This window comes from Venturia canescens, chromosome 3, assembly GCF_019457755.1.
Source record: "Venturia canescens isolate UGA chromosome 3, ASM1945775v1, whole genome shotgun sequence".
Classification (NCBI taxonomy): Eukaryota; Metazoa; Arthropoda; class Insecta; order Hymenoptera; family Ichneumonidae; genus Venturia; species Venturia canescens.
Genome location: NC_057423.1, coordinates 4,857,923 through 4,874,953, shown reverse-complemented (window position 1 = coordinate 4,874,953; position 17,031 = coordinate 4,857,923). Strand labels below are relative to the sequence as shown.

General features: G+C 44.8%; 1 protein-coding gene across 3 annotated transcripts in view; it reads right to left on the bottom strand.

Moving 5' to 3' along the window:
- Abd-B (Abdominal B) overlaps positions 1 to 17,031 on the bottom strand; it is an 85,595-nt gene that overhangs the window by 44,934 nt on the left and 23,630 nt on the right. The window lies entirely within an intron of this gene.

The window sequence follows — 17,031 nt, the reverse complement described above, 5'->3', positions numbered from 1 at the left end:
TACGAAGAGGTCACGTTTTCATGCCGGATAACGATCGAGCGATGCATAATGGATTGGTCCAAAATTGGCAGGTCAATAACCAACGAGAAAATAACACTTGTTCATGGGGACGGATCGTATATATATAATACGAAGTGTTGGGTTACCAACGCGAACTTTGAATCGTCACTGGTACACGACTCTCTCGTTTGCCTCATCGTGTTTAAGGAACAACTGTTTCGCGATCGATGCGAGGAGAGTTTCGTATGCGGTGTACAAAGCGTGTGAGCTTCGCTCGCTTTGCTCTTTCTCTCTTTCTCCTCGCACGCGGTTAACCCTTCCAAGAGCCGGTAATATGCGAACTTAAAAAGGTCTTGTGTGCACACCGATTTATACGATGCATGTGCAGCTGGAATGTGCACAAACACACGGGGACGATAAATAGTTGAAATAAAAATAAAAAATAAAATCAAATAAAATAGGTTAATGGTCAGAGGATGAAAAATAGGGGCTCGAAACTATAACTTTATTCGCTCGAATCGGCAATACCGAGAGGTGCAAGCTGCACCGTGTATGACGTCAACGTTAACCGGCGATCACCGATCGATATCTCGTTCTCGTTGGGCACTGCAAGAGAATGAAACTTTGTCAGGAGTTTCGGTAATATCACTAGGTAGTATAACACGGGATGTTTAGCCTGCGTAGCACTTGCGTCGGCACGATCGATAAAAGTGCGTGTCCAAGAAGAGGATACGAGAGAGCGAGAGGGAAGCGGCAGGTTGGTTGATGGAGAAGGACAATTGGAGTAATCGAGAAAAATAGTACTCAAGGCTGTGTGTACGAGGGGCTCAGCCATCACGCGGAGTGAGCATTTTTCCTCGAATGAGCGTATAGAGTACGGGGGGTTTGAAGGGCGAGAGGTAAGTCGATAAAAGTCATTTTGTAATAGAGGAAAATGGATCAGTCTGGAAGAGCACGCAACGCGCGGGACACTGGCGCAGCACTTTGGTGATGGAAAACAAGGGAAAGGCGAAGGGGAGCGCGAGGGGGCAGCGGTACGTGGACAAAATGCCGGTTTTTGTTTCACTGAATTTCCCTTGTATATTCCCGACGATCGGGAATAAAGTCGCGCACAAGAGCTCGAGGTACGCACCTAACATTAAACACTCGAGAGGCTCACGCGAGCTCCACTACTGTATTACAAGTATAATGGCGTGTATACGGCGGGAACGATTCTACGAACAGAAATACACTCTGGGGCTGGCAAGACTAGCTTCTCTCACTCCCTCGTGAGCGCTCGGCTCGAGCGATGTTGGTTGGTAGCGATGGCCGCTGCCAAAGCTTGGCAGAGCCTAGCTATAGCCCCCTGCTCGTGCGAAATGAGACCGGCAGAGAGCAAAAGAGGGAGAAAGAGAGCAAGGAAGAAAGACTGTGCGAGCTTGTACTGGGAGGTTCGCGTGTGCACAGGTTGAAGGGAAGGCGAGAGGAGGACGTTGGCGTACGACGATGACGATGACGACGACGACGACGACGGTGATGACGACGAATGCGTCGACCAACAATCGCACAGGCTAAACGCGTTGAGAAACGCGTGCGTGAGAGAGAGAACGAGTTTAAGAGGCAAGATTAATGCCTAGGGATGGAGAAAGAAAGAAAAAGGAGAGAGCAACGGAAAATGAGGAGAGATGAGCCCGCCGAGACTTACTGCGTTTAAAACAGTGTGCGTGCTTCTATATACGTATATATTAAAGTATGAGAAGAAGTAAGAGCGAGCTAAGGAACGAACTAACGCACGTCCCCAGTTCTGCTCTGCTCTCGCTACCAGCATATCATCTCTCTCACTTTCTCCTCTCTCTCTCTCTCTTTCTCGTTTTTTTTATTTCATTTCCTCTCCCTCTCTGGCTCGCTACATTCGCCTCTTGACTTTGTTCTCCTCTCACTCTTTCTTACTTCGAACCGTGCTGGCTGCTCGTTCTACCATACGCCGTAACAGTAGGATGGAGCTGAACGTACAGCAAGCCAATCAGGCGCCCACCTCCGTATCTCTCCTTCTCTCTCGCACACGAGTGTATTAGTATTCCTCTCTATACCTCGCGAAAACATATGGCAGACCTTCTGTACTCCGAGTACGTTTATATACGTATACGTCCATTGCAAAAGCACCTGCGGCCATATGTACGACTGCAGCATAGATATACGTTCGTTATTACGGGAAAATAGAGGCAACTGGCAGAAGATTCGATACGCAAAGGGACGCGAGACAATCCGAATGTTTGAAGCAACGCTGTCTCGAATTTTTCTTCATGCGTAATCTCTCATATCGCTATTAACGTAAATTCCTCCTCAGTAGTCGTAAATGTTGCAATTTGGAGGGGACTCGGATCGATAAGGTTGATCGAATTAAACGAACTGCAACGTTTCCTCTTCGCTGGAAGAACTAATGAAAATCATCGAATTTTTGTCAATTTTGGCCTTACGTTATAACGCCCCAAAAGAGGATAATGATGTGAAAATATGGCACGCACGTAAAGCCAGAATTTTTACGAAATCACGAGACATTCGAGAAGCGCTGCGCGCATCGCGGAAAACGAGAGAGAAAAAAAACAGAAAAGAGGCTGAGAAGAAGCGAGTGAATCGTGTACCGGTCCCCGCGGAGCGAGATCGTGTCGCTGATGGCGCGGGGCCCGGTGCTCGGCTGGAGGGAAGCTGCGATTGCCCAACGAGAGAAATGAGCGATATAACTATGTCCCGAAGAAAAAAAATCCGTGAAAAAGACGGAAAGAGAAAGAGGGAGAAAGGGACGCAGTAGAGGAAATGAGACGAAGAGAGACGAGAAATGGCCGATTGAGTCACTAAGCTCGCCACTCTCGGCTTTCAGTACCTCATTGGTTTATAGCACAGTATACTTTTTTCTTCGCTTCCTCCTTTATCTCCCGTTCCCTCATCCCTCTCATCCCGCGGTGGCAGATATTTTCTCCCCCCCCCCCCCCCCCCCGACCATGCCGCATTCCCTTCGCCGCTGCTCCTTCTTCCTCTGCTTCTCGACTGTTTCATTCTCTTCCACAGTTTCTTTAGCCCAGAGCAAGAGGAATACGAATAGATATACTTATGCCGGTGCGCATATACGCGAGGAGCAAAACTCGGGCTGACCGCGGAGAGACAAAGGTCCGACATTGATTGAGCTCTTCCCTCTCTGGGAAACGTTTAGTCCCGAGCGTTGTTGCCGCCATATTGCTTAAGGAAGAGAAAGAGGGAGGGAGGAGGCAGGCGCAACACGGTTAAAATCTTCTTTCTTAGCGGCAAAACGCTCGTCCGTATATATCTGTACGTTTAACTCGTGTTTTTTCTTTTCTTCTCTTTTTAGTTTCGTACTTTCCGCGTCGAGGCAAATCGCGTACTTCATTTCGACGAGGATAATAATAATCGTTGTTGGGATACTGCCGCGCGGTTTCTGCAGCTGAGAAACTCTCGGGTTTCTCTCCGAGGATTCTTATCCCGAGAAGAAAAGCCCCCCAGGAGAAAAGACGTGCGGCTCGCGAAGCTCAAGAGCGCGGCAGAAAAGAGCCGTCTATTCGCAGTCGTTTTTTTTTTCTTTTTTTACCTCTCTCAGCGTTTTTTCCCGGCACCACCAGCAGCATTGCCTAGTCGCCGAGGAAATTGAAGAAAAAAAGAGTACGCGCGATCTCCCGGCTTCAAACACCGCGTCGGTTTACCCCAACGACAAATGTTCCCGGAAGTCGCCGTTCGGACTCCCATAGCATCCAATTTCAGGAGATTTTTCGTTACGGTAGATCTAACTCTCAAATTATCATTTGGAGAACCGCTTGAACGTCAATCGTCCCGGCCATTTGTCATCGACTTTTCTCCCTCGAGAAGAGACAACTTGTAAAAAGAAGCTACAAAGGCTCAGCGATGCATCGAATTTTCTCACGAAAATGAATGTTGTTTGAGGCGACACGAGAGCCAAAATATTTTATCGCGGATGATATACGCTCGATAGTCTTTCAGCTAATATATTAGGGGGTTCAGCCTCGTGGTTGGATGGGGCTCGCCATCATGGTTGAATTCGATGATCCGAGATGTCTCACGTCGTATATTATGGCGGATGTACGACGTGTCATCGTAAGCATCCTCCTGGAAATCTTTTCTTCGCCCATCGCTGTTGTACGTCGTCACCCTTCTTCGGTGTTTACTGTAACCAGAGGCCCGCGCTCGAATCTTGAACGTCATTCGAGGACATTACGCGGAGGGGAATACGACGAAGGCTTTTCTCATGGACGCGTGTATTCAGGGAGGAGGATACGGATTACGTAAGATTAATACTATTACTCTAGATCGGGTATAATAATGAGAATAATAATCATAACAAGTAAAGCGGATGAGTAAACTGAGGGAAAGATAGAAAAAAGGGGATGAGAAGAGAATGGCTGCTCTGGTCGATAAAACCGAAATCCGGAAGAAGCCTCGCAAGGGTGATCGCCTCGAAAGGAGGGTAAATTTGGGCGGGGTCGAAGATTTTTCGTCTCCCGTTACACTCAGCCACTCCTCTCTATAAGAATGGTAATCATTAATGACACCTCGGAGAAAAGTGCGCGAGTAGGCTCAGCTCAAAAGATAATGAGAACAAGTTGAGCCAAGTTCAATATTAAGCTCTCCCCCAAACACGTTGTTATCGCGTAAATAGATCTCGCACCACGTGGGAGTGACGTCAGCTTTAAATTGTCTCAGTCTGTTTAATGGGAACAATGCGCATAGGAGGCAGATAAATTTGATTGGTCCCGTGGGCTAGTCGGGTTATAAATATGACGGATGAAATGAGCCTTCGCGAGAGCATAAGGCTAATAACGTAGGCAAATATATATATACGTACGTGTTGGCGAAGGCGGTCGTAAGGTTAATCCGGACGCCATTTTTCATCGTTAAAAAAACCTATCAGATATCTCAATCGGGGCCTGAGTGGGGTAACGACGGGGGAGCTCGAGGGGCAGAGCCTTCGAAATTCGCGGATTCTCGTAATTAAACGCGCGGAGGAACTTTATAGTGATTTTGCGAGGAAACTTCAAAAGTCACCTCTCCGAGGTGGTTATTTCGATTATTATTGTTATGCGCACCGGGACCCCGCGGAACCATTAGCAAATTCTTTCATGCGGGACATTGTGGGAATGCTCCCCGGAGCAGCGAAAGCGCGGTTTCTCTTTCACGCTGCTGCGCGAGCATAAAAAAGGGACGAGAAAAAGGAAGATTCGAAAGGGGGGAAGTTCGAGATACAAAATTCGGTGTTAATTTCGTCGATTGGCTGGTCGTCGCTGCTGCTGGCCTCGCTGGCGAGGGAGAACGATTTTTCGACGGCTCAGCCCACCAGAATACGAGAAGGTCCGATATCTTAATTGAGCCTGGTGCTCGTAACTACGCACCAATATATACGTATATGCGTGTATGTATTTGATACTGAGGCAGCCACCGCGTGTTCCCATCATGGCCGGGCGAGAACGATAGACGTTTCTCGTTTCCTTCCCTCCTCGCATACACGCATATTTATTACTCTTCTCTTTCTCTCTCTCCCTCCCTCCCTCGAATTCTCGTTAATCCCATTTAGTTGCTGGGCGCGTTTCAGGATTGAGCGAGAGTGCGATTCGTGCCAGATCTCTGCGGAGCACGACTGACTGAGCGATCCATTGCCAACAGAGAAGCGTCGTGTCCAAAACCGGCACAAAATACACGCGCACATAACAACGTATAAAGCATTGCCGAAGCAGAGCATCTCGTTTTGCACGACGGACATTATTTCCATCCTGCGCGTATGCATAATATACACATATATGCGAGCCTGCCAGGAGGTACATATGCCGTCATAATAGCCCCGCGAGGGCGTGCGGTGGTCTCAATCATTCTGAAGCCGCAGCTGACGATTCGCAAATCTCGCCGGACGAACGAGCTCGCTCCAAATAGTGGAATTCTCACTATTGTTCGTTATAGCTATTCCTCCGCGTATACGTGCCAGTTTACGACGCTTAGTTTTTCATTTTTTCAAAATAAACCATTTCCCAAAGCCAGCGGGATGCACTATACGAAAATACGAATATACCGATAATATCTGCGCTAAAGTTCTTCAAACTTATGAAAATACTTGTCCATTTATGCTGCGTACTCAATGTTCAAAAATACTGTCACCCCCAGAAAAAATCGGACACAAAAATTTGTTTTTTTACTCCAAAACTGTCATGGTTTTTATAAATCGTTTGAATTTCTGTAATCCTACGTTGTTGAAACACGTGCGACAATGTTAATTCAGTTCCATTAGTTTCTGACGACCTCTCTGTACAAATATCCCGAAATTGATTTCTCAAGAACTAAATACTAGACACACAATAATAATTTGTGTGTCGTAAGAATTAAGTGTTAGGGGCAGTTAATAATCTGCGACTACCTAATCACACGCGGTTAAATCGGTGAATTGTAAAGACAAACAGCCGGGGCTCTGGTTAGTTGAGCAAGCATGGAAACCCGTCAACGAAGGTTTTACGATTTTTTATTACTTCAGAGCCTCATAATACTTGCGGCAAAGTATACACATATAAAAATTAAAAAAAAAAAAAAAAAAAGGAACATGCACACAGAGGAGAGCTGATACGGAGGAGGAGGCTAAATATTAGTCCCCGGGTACGTTTTCTTTCTCGTTTGAGCGACAGTCCTGGAGGAGAGCGAGAAAGAGAGAAAAAAGTGTTACTCAAAAAGCCATAACTTACAGTCGATCATCTTTCGTCAAGCGATGCTGCTCGAGGCCATGCGGTTTTACAAGATCTGAGATCATACAAAGTTCACGTAAAAGCGATAGAGTAGCGTCGATAAAACTGTAATCTTCGGGGGATTCGAAGGGAAAAGATGAGTGGCGAAGTGTCAAGATCTTCATAACGGTATGCTTGTGGCATGTGTCTACAACGTTAAGAAATGTAAAGAAACGTTACTTTATCTCGATAGAAACGTTACTTTATCCTGTCAAGGAAAAATTTATATTCCTCTCTTCTTGAGCCTTCCTTCGAAGTATTTTTTCCACGAAAAATGAGCAAACTTTAATTGGGAAATGAATTCGGATCAGCAGGTTAAACCAATGAGGCTTCATCGATACGCGGAAATCCTCGAGGCGCGTCGCATGGGACGTCGAACTTGACTCGTCTGGTGCGGGTGGTCTGGGGAACGATAATACACAATATTGGCGGTGTTTCGATGGGAGAGAGAGTCAGGATAGTTCATAAAAAAATTAACACCGGCAATAATAATATAGTTTATACCCGCAACACAGGTACTCAGAGGTTTCCTGTAATCGTATGGGTATTTTATTATAATCGTTATTATTCATCGTGTGTGAATTAACGATGGCAATTTTGTCGTTGGACATCCATCACATTTATAACGGTCATTCGTGCTGCGAGATGTCGATTTGTCTTGAGTACGGAGAGGGCGTATAAACTTTGATGCATGGATCGCCGGGTGCAAGAGAGAGAGAGAGAGAGAGGGCGACAGTTCCACGATATGTTTTACTCTTGCGAACCCAAGAGAAATGCAAGCTCTTTGCGCCAACACATGCCAAGAGAGGAGAGGTGAAGAATGGCGAAAAGGAAGCACATCAGCACACAGTACACGGCAAGAATTTGCTTCACCGAGCGGGGGAGAGAGGGAGACAGAGAGAGAAAGAACATAAGAGCTCATAAATGCGAATTTAAGAGGCGCAATAAAGGCACGTTGAAATCGAGAGTGAACGAGCACTACCAACTCCCTCTCTTTCCCTCTCGCTCGCTCTCGAGAACTCGCGCGTGCCATCAGGATGGAGGAGTGACTCTAAAACGCTCATAAGACGTGGGAACGCATCGCACGCGCTTTCACGCTTCCGTGCAGTTTAATGATCTATATTCGACTTAAATTGCTAAAAAAAATCGGACACTTGTCAAATAATGTCTCATATTTCCTCGCGTGAATTATTTCACCTAGATCCAGCACCTGTGGATCCATAAATCGTCCAGCTTTCGTCTTTTTCGTAACATTCGTTCGCGTTTCTTCAATCCTCCGTTAGCGGAAACTCGATCGAAATCTGCGACGTTGTAAATCGTCATTTTTTCCAACTATTTTTCATGAAACTAGCAGCGAAAAAACTTTGAGTTTCCTATACTTTTACCATGGAATCAGTTGAAGTTGTTTTGTTGCAAGTTGTTGAGGAAAAAATGTTGTCGAGATACGGTTCGATCCAAATATGCTTCCAGGCTCTGACCGAGAGGAAGAAAAATCGAATCGACCGTAGAATCTACGAGAATGGCCCGGAGCTTGTAACCCTCGACTTTCCTTTTTTCGGGATTATGCAAAAAAAAAGATCATTCCCTCCGAGACTGTTTACACGAAACTTAACGAGTTGTTTCGCCTTGAATTTGTCACGATTCCAAAGTAACAAGCTCGAAGGGTAGATTTTTTTGGCGCAACCCTTCTCGTTCTCCTTAAACCTTGAGCACGGAAAGACGTTAAGATTTAATGCCGAGTTTCAGAGATCTGGTCGCTGTAACGAGCCGAGGGAAGAAAAGATAGCTTGTAAAAGTACCCTCGAAAGAAGAGTTTAATGGCATTACGTCGCGTTTGACAGATAAATTCGATTTTTCTTCATATTTATTTCGGTAGACAGAAATTTGGAGAATCGCGCTGCAGCCACGGAATTCCACGGAACGCATAGAATTTCAATGAAGCCCGCATTCAATCGTATTCTTTTATTTTTTTTCCACAACATACGCTCGCAATCTTTTTTAATGGACTTGGAATAAAAAAAGGACGTGATAAAAAAAAAAGAGGAAAATGGAGGATGAAACTATTCGAGGGAGAAGTAAAACGCTTCGCAGCAGGATAAGTTGGAAAAACGATTCGGGAGGATGAGAGTACAAGGAAATAAGTGTCGAGGCGGTGAATTGAAAGATAAAAAAAATGGCGAATGGAATAACGGTCGAGTGTTGTATAGGCAAAAGTACGTGAGTGGCTTATTGGCGCGTACTTTACGTGTATGGCAACAAACGAGAAAAGGAGAGCTTTTGACGAGTTTGTAAGGGTAAAGAGGCAATGGAGAGAGAATTGCCATATACAGAAAACCGATCGAGCGTACTGCGGGAGAGAAAGAGAAAGAGAGAGAGAGAGAGAGAGGGCGGTTTCTTCAGGTACCTGAACGTAAGTACGACAAGTTTATGGTCTCTCAACGTTATATCGCCTGTATATCGCTGACAATTCTTTGCTAATGTCCCAACCATTAGTTTCAATTGGTAAAAGTATCTCTTACTCTTCAATTGTAGTCCAATTGAAAGGTGTATTTTTGTGACATTGAAAAGCATAACGGAGAGGGGAAAGATGACGATAAAAAAAAAACGAAGAAAAATTGGCAAGCGTCGTTAATCGTTAGCCATCACGGATTAATGAGAGCAGGTGTCGAATAGCTCATAAAAGTGTGACTTTTATATCTCTTAACGTACAATTAAGAGGCATAAATAATTCAACAAGTTCAGAGGGCAGTTAAAAATCGGAACTTGTCTCTTTATTGAGACAATAAATATATAGATGAATTTCGAGGAGGTACGCGATTTATCAGCTTTCGTCTGTTAACAGAGAAATATTTGAGGTAAAAAATTGTACGTTTTTTCTTTATCACGAGCTCTGCATAACATAAAACTTTCTCGAGATGTTCATTAAATCTTATGGTAAGCTCAAAAGGATGGGAAAAAATGGTGGGGCGAGCGTAGAGAGAAAAATAACATGAGGAAAGGTATATCCGGTGCGGAGGAGCGAAAGAGTAAGGTGAAGGAGCGAGGCAGCTCCAGGGAAGCAAAGGGGAAAAAGGAAGAAGAGGAGATGTAATGGGTCACGGATTCCGGGATCTCGGTGGAAAAAGAGTGCACTTAGCGAGAAAGAAGCGAAGCATCTAATGGATGTGAATATATCGCTGTAATAAATTTCGCAAAAAGCTGCAGCTCGCCTGGACGCGCGGATCGCACTGCTCTCTATCTCATATATAAAGAGAATGAAAAGAAAGCGGAAAGAAAAAAAGAGCGAAAGAAACGATGCTCGCTCTTGTCCGATGAAGAAAAAGAGGAAATAAGAGCAACGAAGAAAAACGAAATGAGAGTATGAGTTGGAGGGTAACGGAAAGGAGATGGAACCGGTGCGGACAAAAGGAAAAGGAAGAAAAGAGTTGAAGCGCATTGAAACGTATATACGAGGGGCTCACCGTGTGCACCCCCTTCACCGACGAGGGAGCACATACACCCCCGAGTCCCGTGTTTTATACGACGAAGGGTGAGCGAAGGGATTTTCAAGGGAGGCCGCGGGTGAGTTAAGGAGAAAAGCCGTCCTCAACACGCAGAAAAACGTAAAGGGGTATGAACGTGCGCTTGTGTGTGGCTCATTTCTCTCGGGGCCGTGAGCTCGAGCAGCAAGCAGCGGAACACACGGGGATGAAGAGGGAGCATGGCACAGAGGGAACCGGAAAAAAAATAAAGAGGATAAAAAAATAGGATGGAAACGTCAAGGAAAGCCTCGCCTTTCTCGGTAAGCGTCCATCCTGACTGTATGTGAAGCGTCACGTTTCCGGTACGTGTTACTCCAGAAGAAGCCTGCTCGCGGCCATCTTCCCTCGCTTCAACCAATAAGAACGCTCGATACGCTTCCGTGCAGTGGCAAACCTCCGGAGAGGGGGCCGAGAGCAACCCCTCTTCGAGCCCCACCCTTGTTCCTCGTAGCATCCCGGACGGATCAATACCAGAGGGCGAGAAGCCAGAGCCTCGACCGCGCCTATTTAGACCCTGGAACCAAAATCCTCCCCCATAGTACTGTGCAACAATGATCGCACGGGAAAACCTCAGGGCACAAATTCTCCGCACACTCTCTTCGTCGTCTTCCATACGCGAAAACGAGCAAAACTACCCTTGCAGCTTCGCTGCGACTAAAACCCACCCCCTTCGCTCGACATATACGCGCAGACGAACTCCGGAGGGCTGGCAAACTTCAAGGTGGGTAATTGCTGCTATAGGATACTGGCCTAAATTATATCCTCCTCTTTTCTAATTGCCATGGTATTTTAATGAAAATTAACGGAAACGTTTATGTCCCTGTGAGTTGTTAAATTTTACAAAATTGACTTATCCAACGGTTCAATAACTCATGCTTTCATTGTTTCGTTAAGAGAAGACGAAAAATTATATTTTCTTCGCTCAAATTCAGTTTATTATCCTATGAAATTTCAGCTTTCAGCTTCGTCTTCAAATCTATGATACGAAAATTCAATGTTTTTCGTCTGCGCTTTCGATATGTTTTTTCTTCGTGTCCAATCGCATCATTGCCCTCCACGATGGATGAAGGAGGATATTAAATGAAAATTCTAGTCGACCCTCCATACGAGCTCGATGAGCGACGAGATGAATGCCAAGGACCCGACACCAGCTTAAGAATGTGAATTCCATCGACCGCGTAACATCTCCGAGCTGCTTGCAAAATTTGTATTGTATATCTCGACATAGCGATGCTCCGTTGTTCGGTATACGGGAATGAAAGCTTTTCGCGCGTTGAGACGAGTAAAAGGCAACAGCAAAATGGCTGGGAGGGAAGAGCGCAACGTTGAATTACAAAATGCTCAAGTTTCATCACTAAGAGTAAATTCTTGGGAACAATGTGAAACCTCGAAATGCACTTTCGCAATTTCATCTCCTGCAATATGTCTTATGAGGCTATGACAACTGGGAAGGAAAGCTATGAAGGAAGGAAAGAGGGTGAGAGGTTAAGAGAAGTTCGCTAGTGTCAGAAACGCCTCTCGAAGTCATCAAAGTAATCTTGCTTTCCACCTTGACTTCGGTCCTCTGACGAAGCAGAGAGAAATGTCCGATAGTTTCGCCAGGCCAAGAAGAACGTGAGAAAGAAAGAGAGGGAGCGCGACGGGGCAGGAGGAGGCTGCGGGGTGGACTCGCGAGTACGTGTCTGCGGATAAATTCCACTCACGCGGAGACTCCAACTTTGGGAATTCGACTCTCGCACTCTCGAGAGCCGAGGAGGAAACTTGGATCGTAAAATATATTCTCTCTTACTTCCTCTCGAAAAGCGTCCTCTCCCGCGATGTAGTTCTCGCTGTCTCTCGACTGTGCCTCTTTCGCTTAGGTATTACACCCGAGTACTTTGGAGAAGGTTGGGGGTTATCCTATCGAAGATAGAAAGAAAGAGGCGGTGGGTCGAGGAGAGCGGAGTAGGAGGGAGAATTGATCCGACGAATCGCGAGTTTCTTTTTCATTCCTTTCCCTATGTTTTTTTTTTTTATTTTTTTTTTTTTATCTCTTTTAATTCGAAAAAGGCTCAAGGGAGGAAGAAAGCCGGGGAGTGCGCAAGCACTCCCCGGCTGAGCGAGAGGAGCGAACGTGACCCCGGAGCGCGCGGGGGAGGACACTCCGAAGAAGGAAGAGAAGAGGAATAAAAGAAAAAAGCGCGAACGAAGGATGTAGCGAAGATCGAAGCGATGACTGAGATAGAGGGTGGCTCCGTATAACTATACGTATTTATGTGAGCGAGAAAAAAAGCAAGCCAAGATCCAACCGTGTACCGGCGGAGAAACTCGCTCTCCTCGCAGCCGACTGCATATGGGAACCGCTCTTTGATTATCCGCTGCTTCGTATAATAACAAGTTCATAAAGACGTCGGTGCGCGACGGCCAAAGGAGGAACGGTAGAAAAGCAGCATGCGCCGCTGTATATACACTCTCGCCGTGGCAAAACTCTCCCGGCAATGGAAGAAATAAATGACTCAGAGAAAGAGGGAATAAGAGATCGGTGGCCGGGCTAAAACGAGTGGTGATGATGCTTCTGGGTGGGAGGGGATGAAACTATATGCACCGATACGCCATGAGCTAAAGGAAGCGAAAACGAGACGAGAATAAAAGCCTGATGGAGAGAATACAGAGGATATGCCGTTTCTGCATCATTCCAGAACATTTGAATAATACGAACATTTACATGCACTCATAGACGGATGAAAAGGCACGGAGCACTCCAATCATAAGAGGCTCACGTTATTTCCCCACTCGGCGAACGCAGCTTCCTCTTTTCGCATCCACCATTTTTGTGGGTCGAGCTATCGTCACTCTCCGATCGAAGTTCCCTCTCAATCAATTGCTTTCGAAACGATTGAAAAAAATGGTTAAATCGAGGAATTTTAACGTATTTTATGATGTTGATTTCATTGAAACGACGAGATTCCCTCTTAGATCTCAATAGTTGTAAAAATAAATACTCGTTTCCTGCAATACACTTGATATTTCAACTAATACCGCAATTACGGTACTTTCACTCTAAAGTAAACAACAACAACGAGAAAAACAAAGGAAGATTGCCTTTCCTTACGTCCGGCGCAATAATATCTCAGATTAACGATTAGTATACACATTTTCCCCCAAAGTGGTGAGACTCATTCGAGCGCAGATTATTGTAGCCACTGGTAATTTAACGGAACGTTGATTCATCACAGTATTTCCTCCTTTCAAGAGAACGAAAGAGTTATTCTAGTCCGAGTATACTTATTGTTGGTTTTTTTTTCTCTCCACCGGTTACAGAGACGTTCCAGGTGAATTTATGGATTCTCTGGGATCTTTTGTCTCGTGAATCGACGGGGGGGACTCGGAGATTTGCCATCTTTATGGGGAGGAAAAAAACTGAAAGAGATCGTTGTTATCTCTCGGGATCGGGGCGAGAATAAATTTAGAAATTGAGAGTTTTCATATCTTACAATTCTTCAAATGAATCACTGTCGAAAATTACTTCGCTAAAGTAATATAAATAAAGGTTGGTTTAGATGCCGGTACAACTGCTGCTGCTGCTGCTGCTGCTGCTATCGGATGTATAATAACCGACGAAGTTGGACGAAAGCGACGTCTTATTTGAAACAATGTTTCCCTCCATCGTGTTTCTCCCTCTTTCCTGAGCAAAGTTCGCAAACGGACCGCCCGTAAATCCTCATTTCGAATCCCGAGACTCGTATAAAATACCTCGATGTGGTCCTGGACCCCGCGGAGCTGTACGCTTTATCCCTCTTTCCGCGGGATCGCGGCGGAAACGAAGAGAAAGAGAGAGAGAGAGAGAGAGAGAGACCGAGAGGGTTTACGGAACACACATGACCACGTCGCTAGATCTCTGTTCGACTCTGTCCAACTTTGCCGCCCCGGAGAATACGCCTTTGATATATCACCGCGCTCTGGCTTATTTTCCTCTGCTCTTTCCTCCTCACATGCCCACTTCTCCTCTGTGCCGCCACGGAGCACAACGTGCACCGCGTCTAACTCAAATACCGACGCAGATCATCGCATTTTATTCTTTTCTCAAGACTGCCTTTCTCGTTTCAAAAAAGCCTCGCAGGAAATAGAAAGATTTTAAATTGTTTTCCTTACTCTCAGCCACTGTTATTACCTTTCGAGCCATTAAAAGGTGAGAAATTGTCAGAGAAATTGTACCATTTGTAACGCTCCATGTTTGTCACTTGGCATTGAGGCTTCCAGCAACGAAAATACACTGCATCAGATTTATCGCTTTCTCTGAATCTTAGAAAAAAAAATCCAAAGAATCGCTCTTGCATCGTTAAAAATTTCCTTCTTCAACTCTTCCACCGATGAAAACTCGTAAAGAATTGTATTGGAGCGACTAATCATGATTTTAGCTCGGCAACTGTTTGAGTAGAAACGTTGAATTCCTTTTTGAAATTCGAAAAAATTGTGATGCACCAGCTTCTTCGAGAAAAAATTTGAAATCATTTTTCCAAGGGGCAGGGCGGTTTTGTGAAAACTTTTAAAGGCAACGAAAATTCAATCCTCATGATGAAATTACACTTCATTCCAGGAATCGTTTCATTTCAAATTCGGCTGATGTTTCATCACATTTCTTCACGATTTCCTGCCCATATTTTTTGACATTTTCACCATGTTTTAAAAAAATTTGAGTTAAATCGAGCAGACGAGTGGAGAACGAAGGGAAAAAATAAAAAATCAAATATGCCTGGATCTCGCTGAAAGTTCATCACGTCGCGAACAGATCCGGTGCATTCTTGCGGCACAATAAATCACGAAAAAAGCACGAGAGTGCGAGAATGAGTGAGAGAAAAGAAGGAAGAGAGGAGTAGTGGGAAACGGCGACACGCGAGTCGTAATATTTAAGTTAATGACTCGGTATAATAAAGTTAATGGCTTTATGATAGCCGTTCGGAGGAGCTATGAAGACAGCAAGCAAAGGAGATCGTATAGTGAGAATCCCATGCATGTCGCTCCCTTTTTTCACGCCTTGAGAATCACATTAAAAAATGTTCTTTTAAGTTTTGCTCGAAAAATGTTCTCTGTGAAAATGTTTGTGCGTTAAAGCACGAATGGCATTCGGAAAAATCTCGGAAGGCTTTCGCTCAAAGCAGCTGGAGCAAGATTTTCACAATGAAGACGCAAAGAAAATCTCTCGAGAGATGAGCGACTATAAATTGGTCACGTGGTGGAGGCAACTCTTTTTTCTTCCTCCCTTTTCTCGCTTCCTCTCTACGATTCTGTCTATTTTTCTTGCCCATACAACGGGAAACCTTGCGCTCTCCCTTTATCACATCGTAAACTTCTAACGATTCTAACGTACGAACACCTCAGAAGAGGCGTAATATATCGCATAACGGAAAGGAGCTATCGGCGAGAGTCCAGCATCACGCGAGCAGCACGCGATCGTGCGAGAAAACCATTATCGCGCTTTATTTATCATATGGCAGCAACAAAGTGTCCGATGAGTAGTTTTACTCGAATTTTTCCATCTCAAACGAAAATCGAGAGATGCAATATCAGTGAGCAGGATTAAAACAGAAAATCTACAGTTGTACAAGCGGCCGAATGGCGGGTGAGAAAAAAAAACACGAAAATATGCAAAATTCCAATCCGTCGATGAAGTTACGCAAATTTAAAGTGATTTTATGTATCTCCGTACGTGTTTGAGCGTTATTTTCATGTTCGACGAAGGATTGTGAAAAAACCCTGAAAATGGTCGGAGAACTGCTGCTCGACCACAGCTCACTTCCACAAACCTTTTTTATAACGCGTTTATTTCATAATAAAGATTTAAAAAGTACTCGAATTTTTACGGAGGGTCACGGTAGGCATTTCCTACAGGTATGTCACATTTTACGCCGATTCTCACGTCCCCGTTGATCACTCCAATTTTCACTGCCTCAAATTTTAGCGTAAAATTGGCCTTCTGGTAATTTTTTTCTTCAAAAGTATTCGTATCTCCTTTCGAAAGCAAGAATCGATTGCCGGGTCATTGAATGAAGAGGTTGAGCGACTTTGTAGCGTCGAAACAAATCGTAAAGAGGCATTTTAAAGCTAATGAAATCTTTACGTGACTTTTTAACGTTAACATACCGGACAATTATTTGACCCTCCCGGCTCAGAGTGCAAACGTTTAAGCGAGAAAAATAGTGGGAGTTTTATGTGCACCGTTTGTTTGGCCCGCAGGAGAAGTATGATTGTGTCACTAATACTCGTACGAAGAGCGCGGGAGACGCCTCTTGAGCTGAGAGGGTTAATATGTATTATTCTCCACGTGAAAAAGAGAATGTTATGGTAACACACAGTGTCTACCCGTTTAAACGATACAAATATATATCCTCGTGCCACACACATTAGACGAGCTATTCAACTGTCCGCACAAGAAAGCGTTTTGTTGTTCGATGAATAATATACCTGCTCTATACGTATATAGTATTTATATGCGATATACAGATCTACACACCTTCACGACCGCACCACCATGGCCAACATCTTGGCCACGAGATTATTGCCGTTTAAACGAGCCACACTTTTCACCGCTAGTTAACGTACACACATCTAATAAACATGAAATATAGCGACAATAAAACAATCACCGTGTAATACCGAAGCGGCAACTCTGCAACTTGCACATACGGTTGCACGCGCCCGACCTAACCCTCGATCAGACATCGAGAGCTGAACTTAAATTAGATTCAATTGAACTTTGGCGAGCTTAC